The 26,358-nt window shown below is 40.5% G+C and overlaps 1 protein-coding gene and 1 non-coding gene across 5 annotated transcripts in view; both read left to right on the top strand.

The window, feature by feature from the left end:
- Nucleotides 1-26,358, top strand: part of CELF2 (CUGBP Elav-like family member 2) — an 840,440-nt gene that overhangs the window by 220,681 nt on the left and 593,401 nt on the right. The window lies entirely within an intron of this gene.
- TRNAG-CCC (transfer RNA glycine (anticodon CCC)) lies at nt 4,583-4,657 on the top strand. Its single transcript has one exon. It is a non-coding gene; the product is annotated as a tRNA-Gly (tRNA).

Genomic DNA, 26,358 nt, shown 5'->3' with positions numbered 1-26,358 from the left:
CCAAGCCTGTTTCGATTTCAAGGTCTCTGTGTGTGCTGCTCCTTCCGTTTGAGACTTTCGACCCTATGTCTTGCAAGGCTGCCTCCTCATTCTCTCAGCTTCCAACTCCAACGGCCTCTCCTCAAAGGCCCCTGCAAACCGCTCAAGAAGTCCTAACTCCTGTAGCTCCTGTAAAACTTTTAATACATGGTCCTGGAAGGCAGCGACTCTATTTTGATCATTGCCGTATGCCCAGAACATAGAAAAGAGCCTGAAACATAGCAAAGCCAAATAATTATCAGTGGACTGACTAGACGTAGTCTAAACAGTGGAAGAGAACTCTGTGAAGTGGAAGGCTGTCTAATAAGTCAGTGTTTTGACTCTATCATGTACCTACCTTCAGAAGGACAGAAATCTGTGTGCCCTTATCTACCTTGAGAACTGCAGATAATCCTTAATTATGCTTCGGTCATTTTAGACACTCACGTATGACTATATACACATATATTTAATCAGATCAACTCCATTTTCCAGGTAACTAGTGGTACATCATGAATCTCTTCTTTCACGTTTTTGGTTTCCTCTAAGACCCAGCCATGCCCTCATTCTCATGCAATAATCAAGGACTGGATGAATCATCATCAAGGACTTGAACTAGTCCTGAAAGAAAACAGGGGAATAGCTGTTCCAAGAGCATTGAGCTCAGTCCTAAGACTCCACTTACAGGCAATGTCTGAAGAGTGATGTAACTCTCCCAACAAACACAGACACATTTTGACCACTAGAAAACAAAAAATTTCCCTCAAGTACAGGCTTCAAATTGGGACAACTTTCTGAAGCTCCTATTTGCATTAGTACACCATTATTTTGTCTATAATTACTTTGTTGTTGCCAACTTTGTCTGCATTATCATTGGTAAAAGAGATTTTCTTCTGAAAAAATAAAGAAAGCAGGCAGCATAATTACCCATATTGACATGGAATATAAAACAGGTCGGAAGCTGAATTATACCTAATTAGATACTAGCCATCAGATTAGGGGGATTGCTGGTTAGACATGTTTAGATGATCTGTAACAGCTTCAAGAGGAAAAGAAAGTGTGAGTTAGAAAAAAAAAACCACAGAATATACCTTACATCTCTCCACTGCTTAGCAATTAAATGAAATTCACACCAATCGAGATCAAGAATGCCTGCAGGCTGACACAATAAAAGAAGGTTATGTATGCCCCCATGACATGTTGACAGAATTACTGTCCTTTCAGTGTTAGAAGGGCAGGGGATTCTTGACAAGTTACTTACAAAGGATAACTTTTAATCTGAGGGACATAACTTCTCCAAAATATAAAAGGTGGCAAGTTTAAATGCCCCCCTGTGCAACCACACACTTATGTATTAATTCACAGGTAATTAGGTTGACTTAGATCTACAGCACACCCTCCTTCTCACACCAACATACACACTTAGGAAGTCCTATATTCAAAAAAAAAATCTAATTCACGGGAAATAGTTTCTATTACAAATGCATTTTATTTCTAACATGCAGAAAGACTCCTCATTGGATAACTTTATGACGAGCTCCTTTGTGTTTGTGTTTGTGAGTGTTTGCTGAGAGGTCATTATTGGACCTATATGGTAGAAAGAAATCTGAAGTTCAAATTCTGGTAGCCATAACCAATTGAAGAGCTAACAGAAATAAAGCATCTCTGAAAACACTGAGTCAATATGAAAAAAAGTTAACATTTTAGGAATGCCGTGGATTGCTTTAAAGAACAAAAACATGGTAGAAAACAGCATTATTTGTTAGTCAAAAAACATGAAAGAGGAAAAAATGACCCTCTGCTTTTTCAGAAACTGCACACAAAAATATCCTTGATCCACACTATTTCCAAAGAATATTCAACAATCCAACCTCCAACCCATATGCTGGAAAAACAAATTGTGTATGTGAAATAAGTTAAAGTTGTCATCCTAGCTTTTTGCTCAGTGTTGAGTGTTTCCTTTTATTTTGAAGTTGCTGAAAATAAAATGTTTCCTTTTATTTTCAAGAAACTTTGTTTTGGGTAGGGGTTCTTTACCATTCTTTTCTGAAACTATCTTTTTTTCAATATTTTCTAATTACTCCCTTTATATTTAAAAAAAAAAGGCTTACATCATAGTTTTCTCTGTTAATCTGCTCTACATAACACTGTGACCACAAATCATGGTTATAGTGTTCTCTGCAACCAGATATCCTTGACGCATTAATCAAATACACTTTGGTAGAAGTGTTGGTAGCCTGAGATTTTTTTTACCCTATGCCTTCATATAACCATTATTTTCTTTGGTTTAAAAGAGGTATGAAATCACTGATCTATCTGCTTGCCTTATAGTGTTGCTATAAGAATAAGATGAGCTGAGGTTTTTTAAAAACTCTCTGAGAAGCATAAATAGCTGTGTGTGCAGAGTGATAGAAACAATAATATTTAACATTGATTTATCCTTTTCATTTATAAACAATGCCATGAGGAGAAAGTTCTATGGCACCCGTGAAAAATAAGCCTTTCGGCATATCCTCATGGAGTGAGAAGTCACCCTTTCTGCTATGAAACTTGATCTTTGACATCAGTTAGAATTGATACAGCCCAGATATGGGTCCCTGTGTTTTAAAAAGAAACTTCATCCCCCATTAGTATGAAAAATTCTATTTGAACAACTGCAGAGACCATGTGATAGGAAATATGAATGCATTCAGCTGACTTTCCTATCTGGTCCATGGATATGAACATGGATGGAAATTCTATCACCACTGGCACTCAAGATCAGTTTTTTGGGTTTTTTTAAAGATTTATTTATTTATTTAATCCCCCCCCCCCCCCCCCCCCCGCCCCAGTTGTCTGTTCTCTGTGTCTATTTGCTGCATCTTGTTTCTTTGTCCGCTTCTGTTGTCGTCAGCGGCACGGGAAGTGTGGGCAGCGCCGCCATTCCTGGGCAGGCTGCACTTTCTTTCGCGCTGGGCGGCTCTCCTTACAGGGGTTCACTCCTTACGTGTGGGGCTCCCCTACGCGGGGGACACCCCTGCGTGGCACGGCACTCCTTGCGCGCATCAGCACTGCGCATGGCCAGCTCCACACGGGTCAAGGAGGCCCGGGGTTTGAACCGCGGACCTCCCATGTGGTAGACGGACGCCCTAACCACTGGGCCAAGTCCATTTCCCTCAAGATCAGTTTTGATCACTGACGTTCTTCTCCTAATTTTGAAAAGTTACAGATTCAAGAGTTCATAAAAGTTCTACTATATCATGCCTGCTTATTAGTTGTAAAAGTTATTGGAGAGTGATCATTTAAAAACAATTTCTCTTGTTTTTTGCAAAGTGAAACTGTAAAATTGAGTCCGTTTGTGCTACTTTTTGTGTATTGTCATGCTTTTTCCTTGTTTCCATTCCAACCCCAGGTGGCCACTCTGTTGGGGTTTCAAAGACCAAAACACCGCCGGCAAACACAACCTGTTGTTGGACCATTCCTGTTCATTGCAATGGTTTTGCCTCGACTGGGTTTTGTTTTTTTTTTTTCCACCATGCCCAAAGTTTGTGCCTAAACATTTTCATGACCCACGTGCTTTAATTATGGCTAACGTAACTAATCGATACTAGTGAAATGCCCCCACAGTTTAACAGAGCTGATAAAACCAGCTGTCGAAGAGATAAGGATAAATCATATGAGCATCTGAATCACAGTTTTATCAGAGACTCAGTGGGATCATAATGTATTTTTTCACTCTGCACCAAAGTTAGTAGCAGGAAGCGGCTTTATAGATTTCTTGGTAATCTGAGCTGATGTTATACCTGTTACAGGACTTTTCCAATAAAATAGAAGCACAGCAGGATAAAAAAGATACAAATGGTGATTTTATAACAGCCAAAAGCATGACTTTACAGTAATGGAAAATTTGTTCATGAATTGTGAAGTATCAGTGGCCCAGTTGGTGTGATAATAAAATAATTTGTGTGTCCTGCCATTGGAACTTTTCTTAACATGGTAGTATGTACCTTTCATTTACTAGCTTTTTTTTTCTCCTTTGAGGAGAGGAGTCACTGAAGGCAATGAAACTTATTAAGAAAATAATGTATCTTACTCAAATGCAGACACCTAATCAAAACACTCTCTTGAATGGCTTTTTAAACTACTTTATAGGTCATTACTTTTATTCATGAAAGAAAATTTCAGCCCATTATGTGAAAAATAAATTTATATTTAGTTCTCTACTTTTAAGGAAATCAAAATGAAAGACATCGTGTGTAAAACAGTTAACCTCATGCCTCCCAAATGAAGAGCTATAGCTTTTTACTACCTTTTAAATCACTTGTTGACCCACAGGAAGAGAAATGCGCAAAGAAAGTGATAAATGGTTTAAAAGGAAAAGAAAAGCAGAGAAAAATGAATCAGAGTCACTTGGGAGAAGAGGGCAAGAACAGATTGACGTTCTATTTGATCTGTCAAAATACGTTCTGTGCAGGGAATGGATGTAGTTCAAGTAGTTGAGCGCCTGCTTCCCATGAATGTGGTCCCAGGTTCAATTCCTGGTACCTACGAAAAGCAAAACAAACAAAAAACCAACTGTCACTGGGGAGTAGATGTAGCTCAGTGGTTAAGCACCTGCTTCCCATGTAGGAGGTCCTGGGTTCAATCCCCAGTATCTCCTTTTAAAAAAAATGTTCTGTACAGATTTCTCCTACATCCTCTCAAAGGGGAATGCCATTCTATACGCGTCTTTGAGTGCCTTTGTGGATTTTAATCTGCTAGGAAAGCTCTCTTCACCCCACCTTACCCCAGAGCGCCTAAATTATTTTTTAAATGGTGTTTTAGTTTGCTCAAGGCTGCCAAGACAATATACCATATACCAGAAATGAGTTGACTTTTACAATGGGGATTTATTAACTTATAAGCTTACAGTTTCAAGGCTGAGAAAAATGTCCAAATGGAAGCTTCATCAGGTGAAGCTTTCTCCCTGAAGACAGAGCCATCAGTGACCCTGGGCTCCTGTCCCGTGGCGGAGCACAACGGCAGCGTCTGCTCTCTCTCCCTTCTCCTCTGGTTCTCTTTGCTTTCAGCTTCTGGTGTCCTCCAGCTTCCTCTCTGTTTCAGGGGCTTTCACACTACTCCTGAGGTTTTCTCACTCCCGAGTTCCTCAGATTTCAGCTTCTGGCTTCCAGGACTGTCTCTTTCTTCTTCTGAGGAGTTCTCTCTGCCTCTCTGGCTTTCCTTCTGTATCTCTCTCCTCACTCTTCCTGTTTATGAAGAACTCTGGTGAGAGGATTAAGAGCTACCCTGGGCCACACCTTACTGAAATAATCTAATCAAAGGCCCTTAACTGAAGTAACTTAATCAAAACATCCCACCTCAATAGGTTCACACCCACAGGAATGGGTTAGTTCTAAAGACTCTTTTTTGGGGCGCATATAGTCTCAAACTACCCCAAATGGTAATTTTTTGAAAAACTTTCTATGATTTTAAATAAACATTTAAAATGTAGGTGCTATCTTGTTCTTGTTTTTCTTAAGATTTATTTTTATTTATTTCTCTTCCCCTCCCCCCCCATAATCTGCTCTCTGTGTCCGTTCACTGTTGTGTTCTTCTGTGTCTGCTTGCATTCTTGTCGTGCGACACTGGGAAACTGTGCTGGTTTTTTTGTTGCGTCATCTTGCTACGTCAGCTCTCCATGTGCGCGGCGCCACTCCTGGGTGGGCTGCGCTTTTATCACATGGGGTGGCTCTCCTTGTGGGGCGTACTCCCCTGTGCGTGGGGCACCCTTAGGTGGGAAACACCCTTGCGTGGCACAGCATTCCTTGTGCAAGGCAGCACTGCGCATGGGCTAGCTCATCACACGGGTCAGGAGGCGATGAGTTTGAACCCTGGACCTCCATATGGTGGACAGACACTCTATCAGTTGAGGCACAACTGCTTCCCCTATCTTGTTCTTACCAGGAAGCAAAAGAACACTCATCAATTTGAACCAAAGACACATCAATTCTTTCCACGACTTTTCCCTTCAGGTGACTTGCCGACTCCCAGTCTCAGAACTCTTTCCAATCATTTTGTGTCTGGGACAGAAAAGCTTTAAGTGCTGGTCAGCCTTGATCAGGAAGACTTCCCCTTAAAAGCAAAGCCCTGCGTTCTGTAGCACCAATCGATATTGCCTCCCCACTGAGTTGTTGCGCTGATCTCGTTCTCATTCCTGCCAGCATTTCTCCCTCTTTCACTAGGCGGTTGTGGAGTGTGGTTCCCTCTCCACCCAGCCACACCGGGGTTTTGGGAACAAGCTCAAACTCCTTGCACTCCCAGCCAGCGGTGTTCACAAGGTCAAACACAAAAACAACCAGAATGCAGCCTGCCGCCACCAACGCTGTCATCGCCATAGGTGGTAGTCCAAGACCAGGTCCTTAGAGCTAAGCCACTCCTGGGTGTGTGAACCTACTGCAGGAGAGACTGTGATTAAATCACATTGAAGGGCCATTGGTTAGGCCACTTCGGTAAGGCGTGGCCTTAATCCTTCTGGAGTCCTTTACAAACCGGATGAATGAGGAGAGACAGAGAGAGAGAAAAGGCCACGGGAGCTCAGATAGGAACCCTCGGAAGCCGAGAGAGGAGGCTGGACAGAGCAGCCGTAAGGGGAAAGCAGCGGAGCCAGAGGAGAAGGCAGCGACTGGCAGACTGAGACAGAGGGGTCCAGGATCACCCACAGCCGGTCTTCGGGGAAGGAGATGCGCCCGAAGTTGCCTTGACTCGGACACTTTTCTCAGCCTCAGAACTGTCAGCTTGCCAGCCACTGCACCCCACGGTGAAAGCCAACCCATTTCCACAGCACTTTGCAAAGGAGAATACCGTGCAAAAACTCAATGGCTTCTTGGTCAGGAAAACAGTTGGGCTGGTTTGTTTTCCCTTAAAATCATTTAAAGAGAAAAGCAGCAGAGTGCGGGGTTCACCAAACTCCCTGCCAGGGGTTCCGTGGAGGGTTCTTCTGGGAAGCTGAGCATAGTGAGGTCCCCAGACACAGGGCCCTGTGTAGCTGTTACTGCCTCCTCACCAGACCAACTCAAGGAGCAAACATCGGTCATTGTTTTAAATATCCCCATTGAGCCTGAGGGAATCAGGCAAACCTCTTCTTCAAAATAAATAACTGACCAGACGCTTTGCAGGGGCCTCTAGATTTTGTACAACGGTATCCGAGCAATGCCTTCAACTCTGTGAACTACATAGTGGCCCTGGAATCTGACTCTCCTGGGTCTACCCCTGACCCTACCGTATTCCTCGACCTCACAGTGTCTCTTCCAATCTGTAAAGCAGGAATAAAAATCATGCCTAGCTCTTGGACTTGTTATAAGGATCGGCAAAGGCAAAACAGTCAGAGTAACATCCAGCCCAGAGTAAGTACGTAGTACCTGTTTGGCTCTGATTTTGGTGATGGGCATTGCAGCAAGGCATATCCTGGGAAAGGGACAAAGAAACAGTTGTGTTTCATCCAACAAGAGCTGGGAAGTTAGTCACAGGTTATATGCTTGTTGTGATCCACATCATCTGGCTGAATCTGATCATTTCTTGGTACGTCATTCAGGCCCAAGTGGCTATCACTTAACCCAACCAAGTGGAGATAGTCAGCCTTTTCATTGAAAGGGGCAGGGCTGTGAATTGGTGAATACTGGGTTGTAATCAGAGGCCTCAGGACCCTAGCTTCAGCTTTACCACTGGCTGCGGTGTATGGCAAGAAACTCATTTATAAAATAGGTGAAATAAGTCTAAGTATCTCATAGATTAATTGTAGTAAGCAAAATTTTGATCATTATGTTAGCTATAAAATACTAGGCAAATATACAAGACAATTACCATCATCAATGGCATGCTCCTGGGTTGCCTGTGATTTTGCCACCTTCTTCCTCCCTTATGAAGCTGCTTGCAATACCCTCAGTGCCTTGACATGGTCCCACTGGCAGCTGCCCCATTAGGCATACCCTTAAATTATAGAAAATATGATCACCTGAGATCCCTTATGTAAAGCAGCTATCACACCATAGCAGGCTGCCAGCGATATTAAGCCCCTTCTTTCCTTCCTTGCTCTACTTTTCCTGTTTCCCATGATGGGAGGCCCAGGGTGTCAACAGAAACTGAGGAAAAAAGGTCTTGAACAGAAAGGGCCAATTAGATCATCAGACTGATACAGCTGATACCTGGATATTCTTGGTTATAGAATTACCATATAACTTGGCAATCCCACTCCTAGGTATCTACCCAAAGGAATGGAAAGCAGGGATGTGAGCACTATTCACAGTTGCCAAAAGATGGGAGCAACCCACCTGTCCGTTAACTGATGAACGGATAAACAAAACATGGTATAGTCCCCCCATGGAATATTATTCAGCTGAAAAAAGGAATGAAGTTCTTATACATGTTACAACAGGGATGAACTCTGAGGACATCACATTGAGTGAAATGAGCCAGGCACAAATGTTGTATGATCTTGCTCATGTGAAATACTTAGAAGAAGTAAATTTCACAGAGACATCGAGGAGATTATAGGTTACCAGGGGCCAGGGGGAGCAGGGTAGGAGTTATTGTTGAATGGTTCAGTTGCTATTTGCAGTGATGAAAAAGTTGGGCCAATAGATATTGTTGATGATAGCACAATATCATGAATGTAGTTAACACCACTGAACTGTACACTTGAGAGTGGCTAAAATGGGAAATTTCGAGTTGTATATAAATAACCACAATAGAAAGTAAAAAAAAAAAATAGAGAAATATGAAAATAATATAAGAAACTGAAGAGTACAATTACAATCTGCCTCTCTAAACCTCATTAACCCTCATTAATGAAGAGCCCATGCTTTTGATCCAAACCGCAATAATCTTGATGAACCCCTGTAGCATGTAACCGAGCTGGGTGCTTGCTTGAGATGAGGTTGAAAGCCATTTGTAGTCCCCCTGTCCAGCTGAATTCAGCATCTAATGCAGATAAAGTAAGCAGAAACAAAATTTTAGGAAAGCCAGTTGGGGGAGAAGAAAATGAATGCAAATCCTAAAAACCCACTGGATAGAAAGCATAATGTTCTGCCTGATAACACAGATTAATAAAATAATTAAGCTGTGTTAGACAGGTAATGTTTTAGTCAATTTAGTGTGGGCAAACCTCTCTCTCACAGATTGCAACTTCTGCTCAGAGACTATAAACATTTGCATTTTATGAGTTTTTAAAAGCATATCTTATTTTACATTTAAAACCTTAACGTCACATACCACTGCATTTGATGAAAAGTTATTCCTGCACTCTTTGGGGAGAGAAGCCAAATACTGATTTGGAGCAGTGATTCTGAAGTAGGCTGAGGTCAATCTTTAAAAGTAGCCAAATAGATCTAGCTTGAAATATTAATCATTTGTTTACCCATACTTAATGCATTTTACCCCTGTTAATCTTCACTGAACTATCACTTAGAATTTAACAGCAATCTATACCCAACCATCAAATATTTAGTGTCAATTTAGGAAAAGTAATTGGTGAAACTCAAAGCTACTATTTGTTCTCTTTGATTAATGTTTACCAAGTGGAAGTTTGGGAACAAAATAATACATCAGTGTTCAACACTCATGAGTGCTGCTTCTCCTTCTCAATACCTCATCTCCTTCTGAGCCTCCTTTACACTGTAGCTAGAAAAAGGAGAACAATGAATATTTTCTTGAATTAAATATTAATTTTTATAGACTTTGCATGTGCCCTGGACAACAAATGTATTACATTAAAAAAATATATATTCCCTCTAGACAAACTAATGATCTAGCCACTTCTCAATACATATTTGCCTTCTCTTCAGAATCACTGAGCACAGTCAGTTACTGCAAACTGGTGCTCCTTTCGGGTCACAAGTGCTTTCATCTCTAGGTGAAGTACAGTGCCTGGGGTGACGCGTGGGTTCAGGGTTTGATGGACGAGTTAATGAGCATCCTCATCTCTAAATTGACGCTAATGGTACCTACCCTGACAATTTAACAGGACTGTTTTGACCATCAAAAAAGGTATCGTTTATGAAAGCATTTTTAAAATATTAAAATGATGTCTAAACCTGCAGTCTCATTAAATTTGCCGGCCGTCAAATACTGCACATTAAGAAATATTTCAAAGAGTTGAAGGGCACATTGTGATTATACTGAAAGTCATTGATTACACACTTTGGATAGGTTGGATGGTATGTGACTATATCCCAATGAAACTGTTTAATAAATAAATAATTGTGCAAGAATAGCCAGAAAGAGCAGCTTTGTACAGCAAGCAGAAGCAGAGAGAGATTGAGAGGTGAAGAATTTTCTTGTTTGTTTTTTATTATTATTATCTAAATCATGAAAATGTCCTAATAATGAGTTGAAGTGATGAATATGCAACTATGTTTTTATACCTAATACCACCGATTGTACAATTTGAATGAATGGTATTCTTTATTAATATGTATCAATAAAATTGCTTTGTTTAAAAACAAAAAGAACACTGTGGAGGGGGGTGAAGAGAGATTTGAAGGATAGGAAATACCTGGAGGCTCATAAAAATCTGCAGTTTAAATAACCTTGTTCCCTAAATTAAACCAGTGCCATCTCTTTAAGGCTGCGTTGAAAAACTGAGAACAAAGCAATGCCCCTTTCTTTTCTCCTCTCGGCTCCTTGACTCAGAGCCAAGCCCTCATCACAAAATTATTTTCACAATTAAAAACTCTTCTTGTTTCAAGAAAAGAATTCTGTAGCTTAATGCTTAAGAGGTACCAACCCGTGAACTTTACCAGGGAAAGCTGCTGCCGTGCCTGGACCATAATGACACCTGATTGGCTATGGCCAGTAGACCAGCGGCCCCTGGAAAAATCAAGGCTGACCGTGAGGAGGGAGCAGAAAGTTCGCACTGTACGTCCGGAGGCAGGCTTTTGGCATTTGCTGTTAGAAGAACCATCTTGCTTTGGGCAAGGCAGATAGCACTGCTGAGATGTAAGGATTGGGGCGGGCTGAGCAATAAAGAAGCAAGATCTTCCTTCCATCTGGCAAGAAAGTGGTACTTCCCGTCTTCAGTTTTGGATGTCGCTATTAGTCTTCTTGTGATTCTTTTTAAAAACACATGCGGTAGCTTAACTGCAAAGATGATGGCTTCGTAATAAATGTTTCTCTACTCTAATATCGTGTGTTTTGCCTTTCCTGTGAATTTTATTTCAAAGATATCTAGGAGGAAAAGGATTTGACCCTGTTAAGGTCAATCGCAAGTACTGCACATCTCCTAAATAAATTTTGTGTTTGCACGTTGCCTGTGCGTGTGTTTCGGGACAGTTATCGTCTCATTTTAATGGGGAACACTGCACCCTGAGTATATGAAGATGAGTATAGTTTCTCAAAGAAAAAGGGGGGGGGACCAATAATTCTTGACTTTTGGTAAGTTGAAACAGGAGCTTTTGGTCTAAATGATTTTCTAAGCGACATCCTTAGCATCTTGGGGGCGGAAATTCTCAAAGAGGACAAAAACAGATCAGTCAAAAAAGAAATCTTCCATCAGAGATTGTTAAAGACACCTCAGCATATTGCAAACATGTTTTCAATTCTTAGTTATCATGTGAATAATGTTTAACTTGCTGGAAATTCATTCTGAAATACCCAACACTTCATTAATTAGCATTTACCTTGAAGTGTGAGTCAGACTTTTGAAAATTGTTCGGGTCTTCTAATGTGGCCTGCACCCTACAGCAGAGTTGTTCTAAGGAAAAACATGCTGCTCATATGGAAAATAGAGTTAATTGTGTGGGGGTGGATGAAGAAGTCAAGTTTAGGGAGCTTCTGGAAGCACACTTATGCCATTCAGGGAGGAAGAGAAAGAATTCTAGGGGAGGTGAAAATTGAAAGCAGTAATATATATTCCAGGAACAGCCAATGCATTGAACGCTATTTTTAAGATTTATTTAGGGAAGTGGACTTTGGCCCAGTGGTTAGGGCATCCGCCTACCACATGGGAGGTCCACGGTTCAAACCTCGGGCCTCCTTGACCCGTGTGGAGCTGGCCCATGTGCAGTGCTGATGCACGCAAGGAGTGCCTTGCCACGCAGGGGTGTCCCCCGCGTAGGGGAGCCCCACGCGCAAGGAGTGCGACCTGTAAGGAGAGCCGCCCAGCGTGAAAGAAAGTGCAGCCTGCCCAGGAACGGCGCCCCACACACGGAGAACTGACACAGCAAGATGACGCAACAACAAAGAGACACAGATTCCTGGTGCCACTGATAAGGATGGAAGCGGTCACGGAAGAACACACAGCAAATGGACACAGAGAGCAGACAACTTGGGGGGGAGGGAGGGAAGGGGAGAGAAATAAATGAAAAATAAATCTTAAAAAAAAGATTTATTTAAAAGTACATCTCATTGACAGTATTCTTAACCTCTTGGTTGGGGCAGTAAAAACATCTAAGTTTTTTTTTCTTAATGCAAACATAATATTTGATCTTCAGAGGACCAATAACATCACATGTTGACATGTTGATCTATTCAATCAAAGCTAGTCTACGGTTCATGTATTGATATTCCCAGTATATGAAAATTTGATCTCCCCACATTTGTGTCCCAAGTCCTGTGACAGCTGACTTTTGGATGCATTGAAACTAAGACTAAGCCCCTCCGTTGACTTTATGGCCATTATAAATAAGTTTACCTTTGTGCATGTTCTATTCTTTTTGTTTTGAGTGAAAAAAATGTAAATGAAGTAAAAACTGGACAATTATCATGATACCTACACGTTTGTCCCAGGGCCATCTCTCGTCGGCTGTAACGATTTGGGAGAATCATTTCACCGTCGTGTCCTCAGTTTCCTCACCTAGAAAGTGAAGTCCTCAGTAATTGTTTGAATCTTTTGGTTTAAGACAGATTGTGCTTTAAGAGGCAGAGGTTATACTGTAACCGAGTTACATGGATTCTAAGAGTTATCTTTTTTTTTTTTTTTTTTTAAAGATTTATTTACTTATTTATTTATTTAATTTCCCCCCCTCCCCTGGTTGTCTGTTCTTGGTGTCTATTGGCTGCGTCTTGTTTCTTTGTCCGCTTCTGTTGTCAGCGGCACGGGAAGTGTGGGCGGCGCCATTCCTGGGCAGGCTGCACTTTCTTTTCACGCTGGGCGGCTTTCCTCACGGGCGCACTCCTTGCGCGTGGGGCTCCCCCACGCGGGGGACACCCCTGCGTGGCAGGGCACTCCTTGCGCGCATCAGCACTGCGCATGGCCAGCTCCACACGGGTCAAGGAGGCCCGGGGTTTGAACCGCGGACCTCCCATATGGTAGACGGACGCCCTAACCACTGGGCCAAAGTCCGTTTCCCCTAAGAGTTATCTTTGGCATTAGAAAAGGCATTCACAAATTGCTCGCATCTTTCTCTCTAATTTTGCCTCCAGTAAATGTTACGAGCCCATGAGTTTCTATATCAAAAAGGCCCATTAATGCTTTATGAAGTTGATATGATGCTGTGTCTGTTGGAATATTTACAAGCGATGGTGACTTCGGTGTAAATTCAGAAACCTTTGAAGGGAGTTTGATTTTTAGTTTATCTCGAAAACCTAAGAGATGGCAATGCTATGCCAAACATTTCATCCTGATTAGTGCAACCTCTTTTCAACTTGTTTTATGCTGATCTAGAAACACGTTCTATTTCAGCACTAACTTTCGTGAATTATTTTTATGTTTATTTTTACTTTGACCAATTTTCCAATTCTTAGCTCCATTATTGATTGTAATTTCCCTAAGGGTGACTTTCTTTTGGTCCGACTGACAAATCAATTTTTAGTTTCTGAAAATGAATAGAAAAGTGACTCTAATTAGCTGCACACTAGTAGAAATAATAAAAATGGCTCTATTGGTAACTGTTTACACTATTATAAGATATTCTTTCTATCAAAGGAGGAGAGAGGATTTTTCCAGTTTGACAGAGTGATAAACGAACTGAGTCCAAGAGATCAATTCAGTCACCTGGGGTGAAATGTAGTAGCTGTTAAACAGTCCACAGCAGTACAGATTTGTGAAGAGTGAAGAACAAAGAAAGGATTTCTTTATTTATTGCCTTATGCAATGTATACCCGCTGCTGGTAGTGTGCCTCAGACTGCCAGAAAAAATCTCGACTCACTTGTAATAAATCTCAACCCTCGAACCTTGTGTTTCCTGAATATTGGCTGCAGCATTCAGGCAACGTGTTAAACGGAGCAAGCCTGGGCTCAGAGCCAGGTGGGCCCGTTCTCTAACCCCACTTCGGCCACTTACGGGCTTGCAAACTGCGGTCGATAAAGCAACCTCTGTGAGCAGCGTTTTCCCCATGTGGTGAATGCAGGATGTGGTGGGAGCTCCCTTGGTGGGAGGTTGTACTCATTAAGCCATGGACAGTACTTGGGTCTCCTGTTGAACAGCTGGATAGTCCACGTGAGACATTTTCAAGAATAAACAGGGGCTGTGGGGCTATGAGTGGGGCCATGGTTTTTCCTGGCATACGGCTGTGTAGAGCAGTTATGACAGTTTTCTGCCTTGCTACGTTGCCTCTTTCCTGGTTCTTTGAGGAGAAAGAGTGGGCCTTTCTCTTGGCATTTTTGTCTGTTCCCATTAATGTTTCTACATCCCCAGTAGAGGATGTATGAGGCACAAAGAAAACCCAGGGCACTTGCCGCCATTTTGTACACCAGGCACTGGGGTGTGTAGCCAGTCTGTCTTCTTCTCTGCACCATTCTGAGGCTTCCAACATTTGTTTCACACACACACACACATATATAGCAAAAGAAGAAATAGGAAAAAATGTGTTTAATTCATCTTGGTTTGGAATCAGATCTCAGAGTTTTTTGTATTAATGTTTATTTTTGAAAAAAGTAAAGTTTTAAAAATACTTTAAAAGTATCTGTCCAGTTTCCTCCATGGATAATTTAACCTTTAATAATTAAGAATATTGCTATAATCACACTCATAATTGTGTAGAGTATAACAGAGACAGATGACCGGGATTTCTGCCCTGACTATAAGACAAATTATAGAAATTACTTTCAGGGTAAAATAAGGCTCCTATACTAGTTAAACCTGTTCCCTTCCATTTTCCTACACCACTTTCTTTACACAGCCACCCTTCTTACCTGTATTAGAGATTTTTGTTCCTTCTTCTCAATATTTCCCACATCATTTCTAACCCACTCTACCTTGTACTACAGTTGAACTAAGCTCTTAGCTGGCTTTATAAATCACCATCAGCAACAGCAAAGAACACCTGCCCTTTAGAAAGGGAAACATCGTGCTGTCTTAAAGATTCCTTGATGATGTACAGGAACTCTGTCAAATGGAAAATATTTTATATTTATTTCATTTTGCATTTATTGAGCACTTCAATGAGCTGGCATGGTCAGGAAGATGAAAAGATGGTCTTCCCAATAGTTCACAAGGGAGGGAGGAAAAGATGGTTTGCACTAACCAGAGGGAACTATGTAATGAATAAGTATTTATTATATAATTATAATTACAAAATAATAATTAATAAATTTGGGTCAGGGAAGGGGTTAGGGAAAGACCCTGAATAAAGGTGACTTTTGAGCTGGGCCTTGAAATATGAGAATTATTCTATCAGATATGTAGAAAGGTAGAGAAGAAAGTACAAGCAACAACACAGGGGCCTGGAAATTTCTGGGGAAGCCTTGCACTGGCCAATTCCGCCCCCCCCCCCCCCCATCCTCAGGCTCTGGGTAGGGATCTGCAGAGGTGTTGTTAAGACAGAGCGATGAATAGGGACAGGTGGGAAGAAGCCAAAGGACTTGGGTAAAACATTTCTTCTATGGCATTTTCTATTTCATTCAAAACAACTTCACTGTTTTATTTCTTTTCACCTGCTTCTGAGATAGAGTGATAATGTATGCACAATGCCAACTGCACAAAGTGAAAATTTATTCTTTTAGGAAAGCATACCATACGTAGGTATATATCTCTTTTAGTAAACCATAAGACCATGAATTGGTTAAATGATTCTGCCACCTCTAAATGTGGAATATAGTTGAGTTCTGGAGGGGAAAAAATTGATTGCCATAACAAGGTCTACTGCTAAACTGAACATATGTTGCTCATAATGTCACTTTCTAAATCAATGAAATTATCATTATAGAATATGTCGACAAATTAGACATGTAAAATGCAGGCTGTATGTGGGAGAGATGTAATTTGGCTCCATAAAAAGAAAATTAAACAATAAAATATCAATGACAGATGTAGTTAGCTAAAGGTTTTGAGGTTTAAATACCAATTGTGGGGGGAAAATTATGCAGACAAACTCAGGGTATCAGATCAAAATACCAGTCTTCACAGGAGAGGAAGATCAAGTCTTCCAGCCAGATGTTATAAGACTGTAGGTGTGCCCTTTACTCAACAGACAAGTGAACTGACAAGCTCTTAATTTTTTCAATTCCAAATAAAGTGATGATAAAAGAAATAAAGTCAATCACCTATTGAAGTCATTTCTCTGATTTGAAAGCATAGAGTAGATCAGGTTAGAATTGGTGAAGTCACATTCTTCTTTACCAGGGTGTCTTCAAGTGGAATTTGCTGTGTTTCTCTCCTTGGAAAGCAAAGTCTGGGAAGCAGATGTGGCTCAAGTGATTGAGCTCCTGCCTACCACAAGGGAGGTCCCTGTTTCAGTTCCCAGTGCCTCCTAAAGAAGACAGCAAGCTGGCATGACAGGCAGGTGCAGCAAGCTAGCACAACAAGGTAATGCAGCAAGAGACACAAGAAGAAGAAAAAAAAAAACATAATGAGAGACACAACAAAAGCAGGGAGCAGAGGTTCCCAGTGCTTCCTAAAGAAGACTAGCAAGACAGCAAGCTGACACAACGGACAGTGTCGGCAAGCTGATGCCGCAAGATGATGCAAGAAGAGACCCAAGAAGAGAAACATAATGAAAGACAAAACAAAGCAGGGAGCAGAGGTGGCTCAAGTGATTAGGCACCTCCCTCCCACATGGGAGGTCCTGGGCTCAGTTCCCAGTGCCTCCTAAAAAAACAAGGAAGAGAAACAGACGTAGCAAGTGCAAACAATGAGGGGATAGGGAGAAATAAATAAATAAATAAAATAAATCTTTTTAAAAAGAAAACAGAAGCAGTGCCCCAGAAATCCACAGATTCCAAGATATTCTTAGTTGCGGTTGATTATTCTTGTCAATAATACCATCATGAAATTATAAAGCAGTCTTGAAGATAAGTATTAAAGACAACCAACACGTAATGACTGATGATAAGCTTATCACTTTTAACCGCAATGAAACCTATGTATTAATTCTTGAAAGGTAAAATAAATGAAAATTAATATTCTTTTATTCTCCAGCTACACAGTTATCCTTATTGGGTCTCAGGCTAGTTATGCTGATAGCCAGCAAAGGAGATAGACCCAGCTTTTCCTCCATGTGGAAGTCTGGGGCAGAGTAATGGAATATAATAAGCATTAGAAAATAATTGGGAAAGACTTAATAAATTTTCATCACCACCCCATAGATTCAGATAGGAAAAGTGATGTAAGATACTGAGGTTACATAATATTGGAGCATTTCAACATCAAGAAGATTCTCTAAGGGACTTTTCCAATCTGTTGAGCATGCTCTGCATTTTTCCTCCACTACACCCAAGAGAACGAGGAGCACCTGCTCATCATTCTATCTCCTCGCACTTAGCACAGAAATTGGTATATACTAATAACTCTTAGTGTTTAAATACGAGTTGAAGTAATCCATGGATGGATAGATGCAGAAATGAGAGGGTAAGGTATTCGCAAGGTGAAAGCCACTGAGGCTGTTCATAAATTATTTTTGCCTCTCCACATCCCAGGCACATGGGAGGGCTATTTTCCTGGCAATATTGCCACCAATAAGTTGTGAAGAGAAGCAGCCCGTGTCACTCCCAGGCTGGACCATTTAGTTGCTGGAGGGAGACCCTGGAGAGTGTTCTTTTCCGCTCTCGATGTTCATACCAGCTGCTTTGTCAGCCTGAGTCCCAGGCTAAATATAATGAGCAGAGTCCCCTGCCAACCTGCCAACATGAAGCATGAGTGAGAAATACCTTTTGTTGTTCTAAGCCCCTGAGATTATCCTCAGTGGTGCAATAGGCAAAGATAGAGATGCTACTAATATTTCCCAGGAAACACTGCTTCCCCTATTAAATGCCACCTGGCATACATCTTTGTAATTATATTAACCTCTCTCCCAATCAACAAGCATCTACAAAAGGGGTGAGTTTTATTACTGAACATTAAATATTGTAGTACACATCAGATGATTTTCCTCCAGTGGGAAAAAAAACTCTTTCTAAAATGGACTTATATTCTAATGAGTCAGAGCTGACTCTGCAGTAAATTACACACACACACACACACACACACACCCAGCTATGTAACTTCATTCACCACCTACTTAGCCAATATAGAACACCTTGAATTGATATAAATAGCCAGATTGGTAGGGCCATTCAGGTAGAGTATTATTTTCTTGAATTTGCAGGCTAAAATTATTGAAAGGACAGTTCTATGAGACTGCACGCAAAATAATAATAGAAAGAAATGACATAATGATAAGTGGAAAGAAACGAGGTTCTAAACTATATGACAGTCTCTTCTGAAAGTTTTGGATAGAAAACTTCTCCAGCATCTGTTCTGGGAATATGGTAATTGGTATTTTTAAATGCAGCGTGAAATGTAAAATCAGAAATAAAATGTGGTTAGTCCGTATTTGAGGATCCTCGCTTGTCAAAATAACACTTCCAAAAAGAAAATCCTTTAGAAAGGGTCCATCTGAGAAGACACTGCCACTGACAGTGCTACTTTCAATCCACGGTGTGTTTCGTTTCTCTATGCAACATAAACGCGCTAAACCTACCACCCTGAGACCACCCAGTAGCATCAGCGGGGAGGGAGGTACCAGATTGGGAAGTTCCATAATATGTAGGCAACCTCCAGGCCAACCACGTGTAAGGAGCCATATCCCAGCAGGCAGGTGGGACTGGGCAGCCCAACCCAGCAGCCCCATGCAAGAAGAAAGTTATGATGGGGGTCATGTAACAAGCAATGGAAATTAAGAAGGAAACATCCAGCAGTAAGGAGATGAGGGCACTTGGAGCCTCACGGATCTCCTTGAGGAGCACCAGGGTGCACTCCCTTAGCAACCAAACCCTGGAGACCACAATCCCCAGGGAGAATGGGGAGTGCCCAAACCACAAGGCAACTCAGCTGCAGGCGGAGCCCAGGCCTCAGCCTCAGGAAATGCCCGTTCTGCTTGCCGGTTTCTCCAAGATATCTGCTGTTCTTGTCTGGAGCTGCGTGGAGCAGATCCACAGTCACAGCCATGTTTTTTTCCCTTCAGACTTTTTCCTCCTTCTAGCTGCCAAGAGGGATGAATGTTGCAACTGTGCAAAGAAACACACTTCAAGCATGTGAGGAAATGGAAAGTTTGCCAAGGAGAGGCAATGGGAAGAAGCCAGTCTGGGGACTCAGCCTCTTTGGAGATCTTGGTTCCTGCCAGGGATAGTTCCAGATTTTGAGCGACCTAAAACTTAAATGCAGTGGGCCTTCCTTAAGAATAATACAAAATTACAAAAGCAGAATTAGGTTAAAGTGAATATTCATTTAGAATGAGAAATTATGGGACTTTATAAATTCTACAAAACATCAAAAAATTCAGAAAAATAACATGTATAAATGTATTAATTCACCATTCAACATACCTATATAATACATTTTCTCTTTTTTTTTGGCTGCATAGTCTTTGATCACCTTTGAATATAACAACAATCTTGTGTTCTTTTCTATGTAGAACACAGGAAGACAACTCAGTTTTTCTCTAAAAATAATTGACCAGATTCTGATGGTTACTATTAGTATTATTTTTATTGTTAGATCTTCCAACCTAACAACTTGTTATCAGTAAAGGCATGTAAATATTTGGAGTTGTTAGAAACTTTGGGAAAAGGTTTCTTTTACCCACAATTTGGAAGGATGTTCAACAAGGAACTTCTTTTTTTTTACTCTTAAAAATATATTTTTTAAAATATTCACGCCTGAAAAAGAATGGTTGTATTATCATGTTTGCATACATACCAATATTGGAAATGGAGTCCAACAGAAACCACGTCTAAATTTTATCAAGAACACACAAATATTAAAACACTGATTTTTTTAATGTAACATTTTCTGTGATCTATGAATCTTTTTGGAAAAAAGACAATTAAAAAAAAACAAACACTGATTGGTTACAGATAGCAGAATGGGGGCAAAACCCATTAGCTATAATTTGCATTTTAGGTGAAGAGCAATACCCTCTGAGAGAAATCGAACAACTAGTAATATTCATCCAGACTGCAAAATGATATATACTTGGGAAAGTTAGTGATTGTACTCATTTTATTACTTATGCTATTTTATCCTCCTCACATTCAATGCCAAGAAATAAAACTTAATATGAAGAAAAACATGCCCGCATTCTTATTCACAATAAAAAGGGTCGGAAGGCCTTGGAGGATTATACAGTAGGGATCACTTAATGGCTCAAGTGGACCAACTTACCATTTTGATTCTGATCCCATAAAGAGAATCTTAATTCCTATTTGGCGACTGAACTAACTCCATGGGAGCTAATGGAGCCATTTTTGTAGTGTCCCCAGATCTCGCTAAATAAGAACAGACCCTAAACAAGGAAATATAACAATCTGTCCAGAAATTTTATCAGATGGAAAGGGGTTCCTTGTTCATGGGTACAAGTATTATTGTGGTCTAAGGATTGCTAGATGGACATTGTATCTGGCATAATGAAGATAAGGTACATATGGAATCCACTGTCAGTTTAAGTCACATCCACAACTTGTCTCAACTCTGCAAATAATGGAGCAAGTTCCTTTTTAAGCTGGCAATTAACCCTGTGTTGGCATAGCTGCTGGCTAGGAAACTCACCACCAAAGGGAAATGATTCAACTGAAACCACCTGGTAGTGTTATAGCAACAGATAATACTATTGTTTTTCCAAAGTCCAAGTTTGCTCCCTTGGTCTGTTGCAAGAGCAAAATTAGGTAAGAAACCAGGTCTTCAAGCATGCTCTGGGTATCATCGTTGGCCACTTTACTAACAGACACTCCATCGCCACCTGACACAACCGTAGCAGCATGGAGCACTTCAAAACGAGGTCGTTTTTCATACAAGAATCGTTTTAGGTCATGTGCCCAGAGGAATCCCTCTCTCCCACAGGCTCAATCCCCCGGGCCTGGCTTTCTGTCCCTGGGGCTGCCTAAGTTCTCCAGGCTGTCGCTGCAGGAACGTCTTCAAAGGCAGTTTCCTCTACAAGGCACGGTCCCATGATTCGTGACAAGAAGCATCTTGACCTTACCTTCCAAAGCCTGTTCTCCCTCCACCACCCACGTTCTTCAGGAGTGGGTGCTATGTGGACACAGATGTGGCGACTGGACCTCTGCCCCCACCTTGTCATGTCACAGGCTAGATGGGTGGCCCAAATGGTCATCAGAACGGCCCTAGAGGTCACTCCTAACCCTGGATGGCTGGCAGGGATCTCACTGTCCACAGAAGTGACTAGGAATCACATAAGCACATCTCATGAATTTAAAATTAAAGCATTTTCTTTATGTCCCCTTAGCCCAATCTGAAAATACATGGGGCTTCTCTGGCAACACAAGGAGAGGTGAAACGAAGGGGCGGTGTGAGAGGGAAAAACAACAGCTGTCCTAACCCATTGGGATCATAATACCTCACTTCTAAAACTTTTCACCAAAACATAGGATTTCTGTCATAGGCCAGCCAACCATGCTCTTTTTCCCTGAATTGGCCCAGTTTAGCACTGCAGGCTCTGCATTCCAAGAAAACCTCAGTCCCAGGCGAACGGGGCAGGTCTGTAAATGCTTAGCATCCCTCCCAGGGCCTGGGAATGGGGGTCTTGCATGAGGGAGGGTCGTGAAGCCGAAGCTTTAGGAGCCTCGTGGTACATCTAACTCTGCCCTGCCACTTCCTAGGCACAGGACCGTGGGCAGTTAGCTTTGTCTTCTGAGTTTCCTTCTCTTTTAACAGGTATCAGATAGGGTTGATTGAGAGACTGAAATGACATAAGTATCAAGTGTCTTGCACAAATGGTATACCCATGGGTACATGGCTTCAATACTTAGGTTGTCAATGATACAAATTTAAAAGTTAAATTCTGAATTTAACTCTCCAGTCCATTGTTCAGAAGCCAACCATTATAGGCTATTTCTATGTGGCAACGTGTTGTGAAAAAAAAATCCAGGCATAAGCACAGAAGCACAGCAGCCAAATTAAATTTTTATTAATTTTAACATCTCAGAGAGAGAAATAATACTAGACTTTATATATATATACACACCTTTGAACTAAACCCCTTGAAATCAGTTGTTTGAAATGGGACCTCACAAGAAACAAAACAATGTGAGAGAAAACTAGAGTTGAAGACAGATGGATATCTATTTCATTTTATAAAACCAACAAATTATTTCTGTAATTTCAATCCTTAATCACCATGACACCCAAGAAGTTATTTCTTACTTTTAATTGAACTTGATTTTCCTGGGGCATGAGCCCATTTGCTCTTCTTTGTATCCCTGTGGTGATGATAAAGGGTAAACATCTTCCTCAGAATATTTCATACACTTGTGGACCATTATTGATCCTCAGCCTTTCCTTGTCTAAGTTAAAAATAATGTGACGTTTCAGCATTGGTGAGGGAAGCAGTGTGACAACCTGACTGCAAGATTCATTACAGTTTCTGTTCCACTCTCTCTCTGCATCTAGAATTCAATGTTACATATATACTCAATATATAGCCAGACAAGGAAGTTTGACTAGATTTTCTTTAGTACCCATTCCAGCCCTGAAATTCTGCCATCATTGGATCTACTTTTCTTTCTTCCTCTGGAATCTCTGTGGACAGCTAAGACAAGATACAAGGATCTGGTCCAATATACTGGCAGGACTTTATCCTTTCTTCTTTTGCTGTTTTCCTACAAATGCTCATTATGGCCTACTTGAGTTGAAAATAATGGTGTTGAAATGTGATGCTATCTCTAGGTCAGACTTTTTTTGCCACTAAACTAATTCCTATTCATTTTTTCGCCTATCTCCTATCTTTTCTTTGTGTCTGTTTACAGAAAAGGATCGAGCATGATACTCAATAAGTTTCCAAAATATTGAGTATCTGTAGCAACACCTCCTAAATTACTCTATAGTCACAAACAACACCACTTAGAAATATGACTGGGGGTTTTTTGGTGGGTGGGTCCATTGGTTGGTTGGTTGGTTTTCTCAAAGCCATGTCTACATGCGGCAGGATGGTTGAGTTAAGGGGAAAAAAGAAATGAAAAGCTTCAGGTCCAGTGTTTTCAGCCTTCTTAGTGGCCAAAATATGCTGACCATTAATTGTACATGATTCAGTTACTAAGATTATTAGTAATTTTTAAAAATGGAGATCAACTCATTCAGTAGTTTTACAAGAATATTGACTAGCAATTTTCATGAGGCTGTAGTATCCTGGCATACAAGTTTCTAATACCCTGGGGATGGAAAGCATCAATGTGCCTTCCAAATTGGCACAACTTAATACTACAGAGAAACTTTGCTCAGATGGGATGAATTGGCCCTATCTGTGTAATTATAAATTATAAATAAGTAATTAAAGATTAATTCTAAATCTCAGTAGTCCTATAACTGATGAGCCATCTGGTTGTGACTGGGATAGTTAAAGAACCTCGGTACTTATATATTTCAATCAATAGCAAGACCTTTTGAAAGAAAAAGTGCAATAAATTTTATATTTTAATATCTTTATTTGCCTCACCTAACTATTCCCTAAACATTTTAAAAGTTATATGACAGGTCTGTTTAATAGCTCATAGAGTGTTCCCATAATTCTCTTTAATCCTTATTTTTGAAAAGCTATGAAGATTTAGGAGACTTTGGTACTTTTTTATCAGCCCTTTGTGATCCCAAGTGTGATAAACATCTTTGCATGAAGAATTACTAAGTCATACTAAAAAGATAGATGCAGTATCTCACAAAGAATTAGCTCTGAAAAGCTCTTTCCCATATCATCTTATGTTTTCCTTATCCTGGGTAACATATTTTCTTCCAGGCCTCCAAACTTAGAGAAAATTGTCAGCTGTCCAAGAGTTGAAATGATCTTTTCCCTATTGCGCTGCATTTTAATACAGTACACTGTGCCCAGCAAGGAAAGTTTGAATTCATTAGCCAAGTCATCAGGCAGCCTTTCCCCAATCTCTGTCCTGTCCCACCCCACCACCCAACTTCTTCCCTCTCAATAAATCACTTTGGCATTCTTTTGTCCCTTTACAGTCCTACAAGCGGGTTTCCCCACTTGGTGCAAATTGGATGGGCATAAGAAAAAATGGCATGATATCTATCACATCACCCTTTCATCTTGATGACTAAGGACAGATGAAGGACAGCCAAAATCAGGAGGAATACACCCAACCCTAATCTAAGGGACCATTTTAAGATATGAAGGCATGGCACAGGTTTCACCCCTACTAACAAGCCGACAGAGGCTTTCCATTGCACTAAGAATGAAAGGCAGACTCTTGGCACACAAGCACAGCTGGGCCTTTGTGCACCATGCCAACATCATCTTATATTACACTTGTTCACTCCCACCACACAGTGGTATGAAGAAATAGCACGCTTTGACTGATGCATGCTGGTGCGACCCTGAGTATGCCCAGATATTCTAGAGATCCATTCAGCCCTACATGTCAAAGCCTTGCTTTGCATACACTTTGACAAAGCATTTCCACTTCTGGGTTTTTACCCATCAGTGGTACATGATGAGATGGATATACTAAGTTCAAGTGTCTTGCAAGGTTCTTTAGAGTAACTAAAAATTGAAAATCTCAAATGCCACCAAAAGACAAATTGGTTAAATATCCTACAATTCATCCATATTCCTAAAGCCAATTTTAAAAATGAGGTTGTATCCTTCAATATGGGCTGTGCCTAATGACTTTCTTCTTAAGAGTACAGTATACTCCAAAGAGTATAGAAAGGGGAGGAAAGAGTAACTTTATAGGGGAGACACCTGAGAAATACTACCTCAGCCAAATGATCAAGATCAACATCAACAATGACAAGTTAGATTAATACTATGTACCCTTGATATGGTGTGACGAGTTTGGCTCTTTGCCTTTGTGGTCTTCCCCCCAAAACTCACAGTTACAGCCTTATCTTGAAAAAAGCATCAGACAAATTCCTGTATAGGGATCAGTATGCCTCAAAACAGTCACGGTCATCAAAAACAAGGAAAGATTGAGGAACTTTCAGAGCCAAGAGGAGCATAAGGAGATGTGATGACTAAATGTAATACCCTGGGTGGGATAATGAGACAGAGAGGGTATTAGATAAAAACTAAGGAAATACCAATAATATATGGACTTTAGTTAATATTAATGTGTCATTGCTTCATGGACCACACTAAGAAAGATGCTAAAATAGGGGAAACTTGATGTGGGCTCTAGGTGAACTCTTAAAATTTTTCTGTAAAAATCTAAAACTGTCCTGAAAAATAAAGTCTGTTTAAACAGGGGAAAATCAATGCTATTAGTATATAAGTATTTACACAAAATGTTACCAATTTATTTTTAAGTGAAAAAAGCAGATTATCAAACACATTCTGATTATTATAACAAAAATTATATAGACATAGAAAATTATATATAGAGAGAGAGATTTATATGTAGAAAAATATCTGAGCAAATAAACACTAACACTGTAGTTATATTGAGTAATGGGATTATAGGTGACTTTCTTTGCTTATTTTCTAATTTTTGACAGTGAGCATATGCTACTTATACAATAAAAATATGTTGTTTTTTATTTGTCATTTTATTGAAATCAGGTACCCAAATGTTTGAATATACAAGTGTTAATCAGTGGTCAGTGCAATGCAATGGCCTGAAAACCCCAGTGTCAACATGGGAATGTAATCAAATTTAATTTCCTTAGGCACCCCTTTTTTAACTTCTTATTTTGTAATTATCTTAAATTTACATATAAGTTGAAAAAATAGTGCAGAGTTCCTAAATACGTTTTGCCTGCTTCCTCTAATGATAACATCTTATATAACCATAGTAAAATTACTAAACCTGCCAATTAACATGAATACAATACTATAACTAAACCACAGGCCGTATGCAGATTCCGCAACTTTCTCCACTCTTGTCCTTTTTCTCTTCCAGGAATAGGTCCAGAATCCCACCTGAGCATTTAGCTCTTAGGTCTTCTTGGTTTCCTCCAGTTGCTGACTGTTCCTTACCTGTTCCCTGTCTTTCATGAATTTGGCACTTTTGAAGAG

This window comes from Dasypus novemcinctus, chromosome 20 (genome assembly GCF_030445035.2).
Source record: "Dasypus novemcinctus isolate mDasNov1 chromosome 20, mDasNov1.1.hap2, whole genome shotgun sequence".
Classification (NCBI taxonomy): Eukaryota; Metazoa; Chordata; class Mammalia; order Cingulata; family Dasypodidae; genus Dasypus; species Dasypus novemcinctus.
Note: the sequence above shows the minus strand (reverse complement) of the source record. Positions and strands in the feature narration are given on the sequence as shown.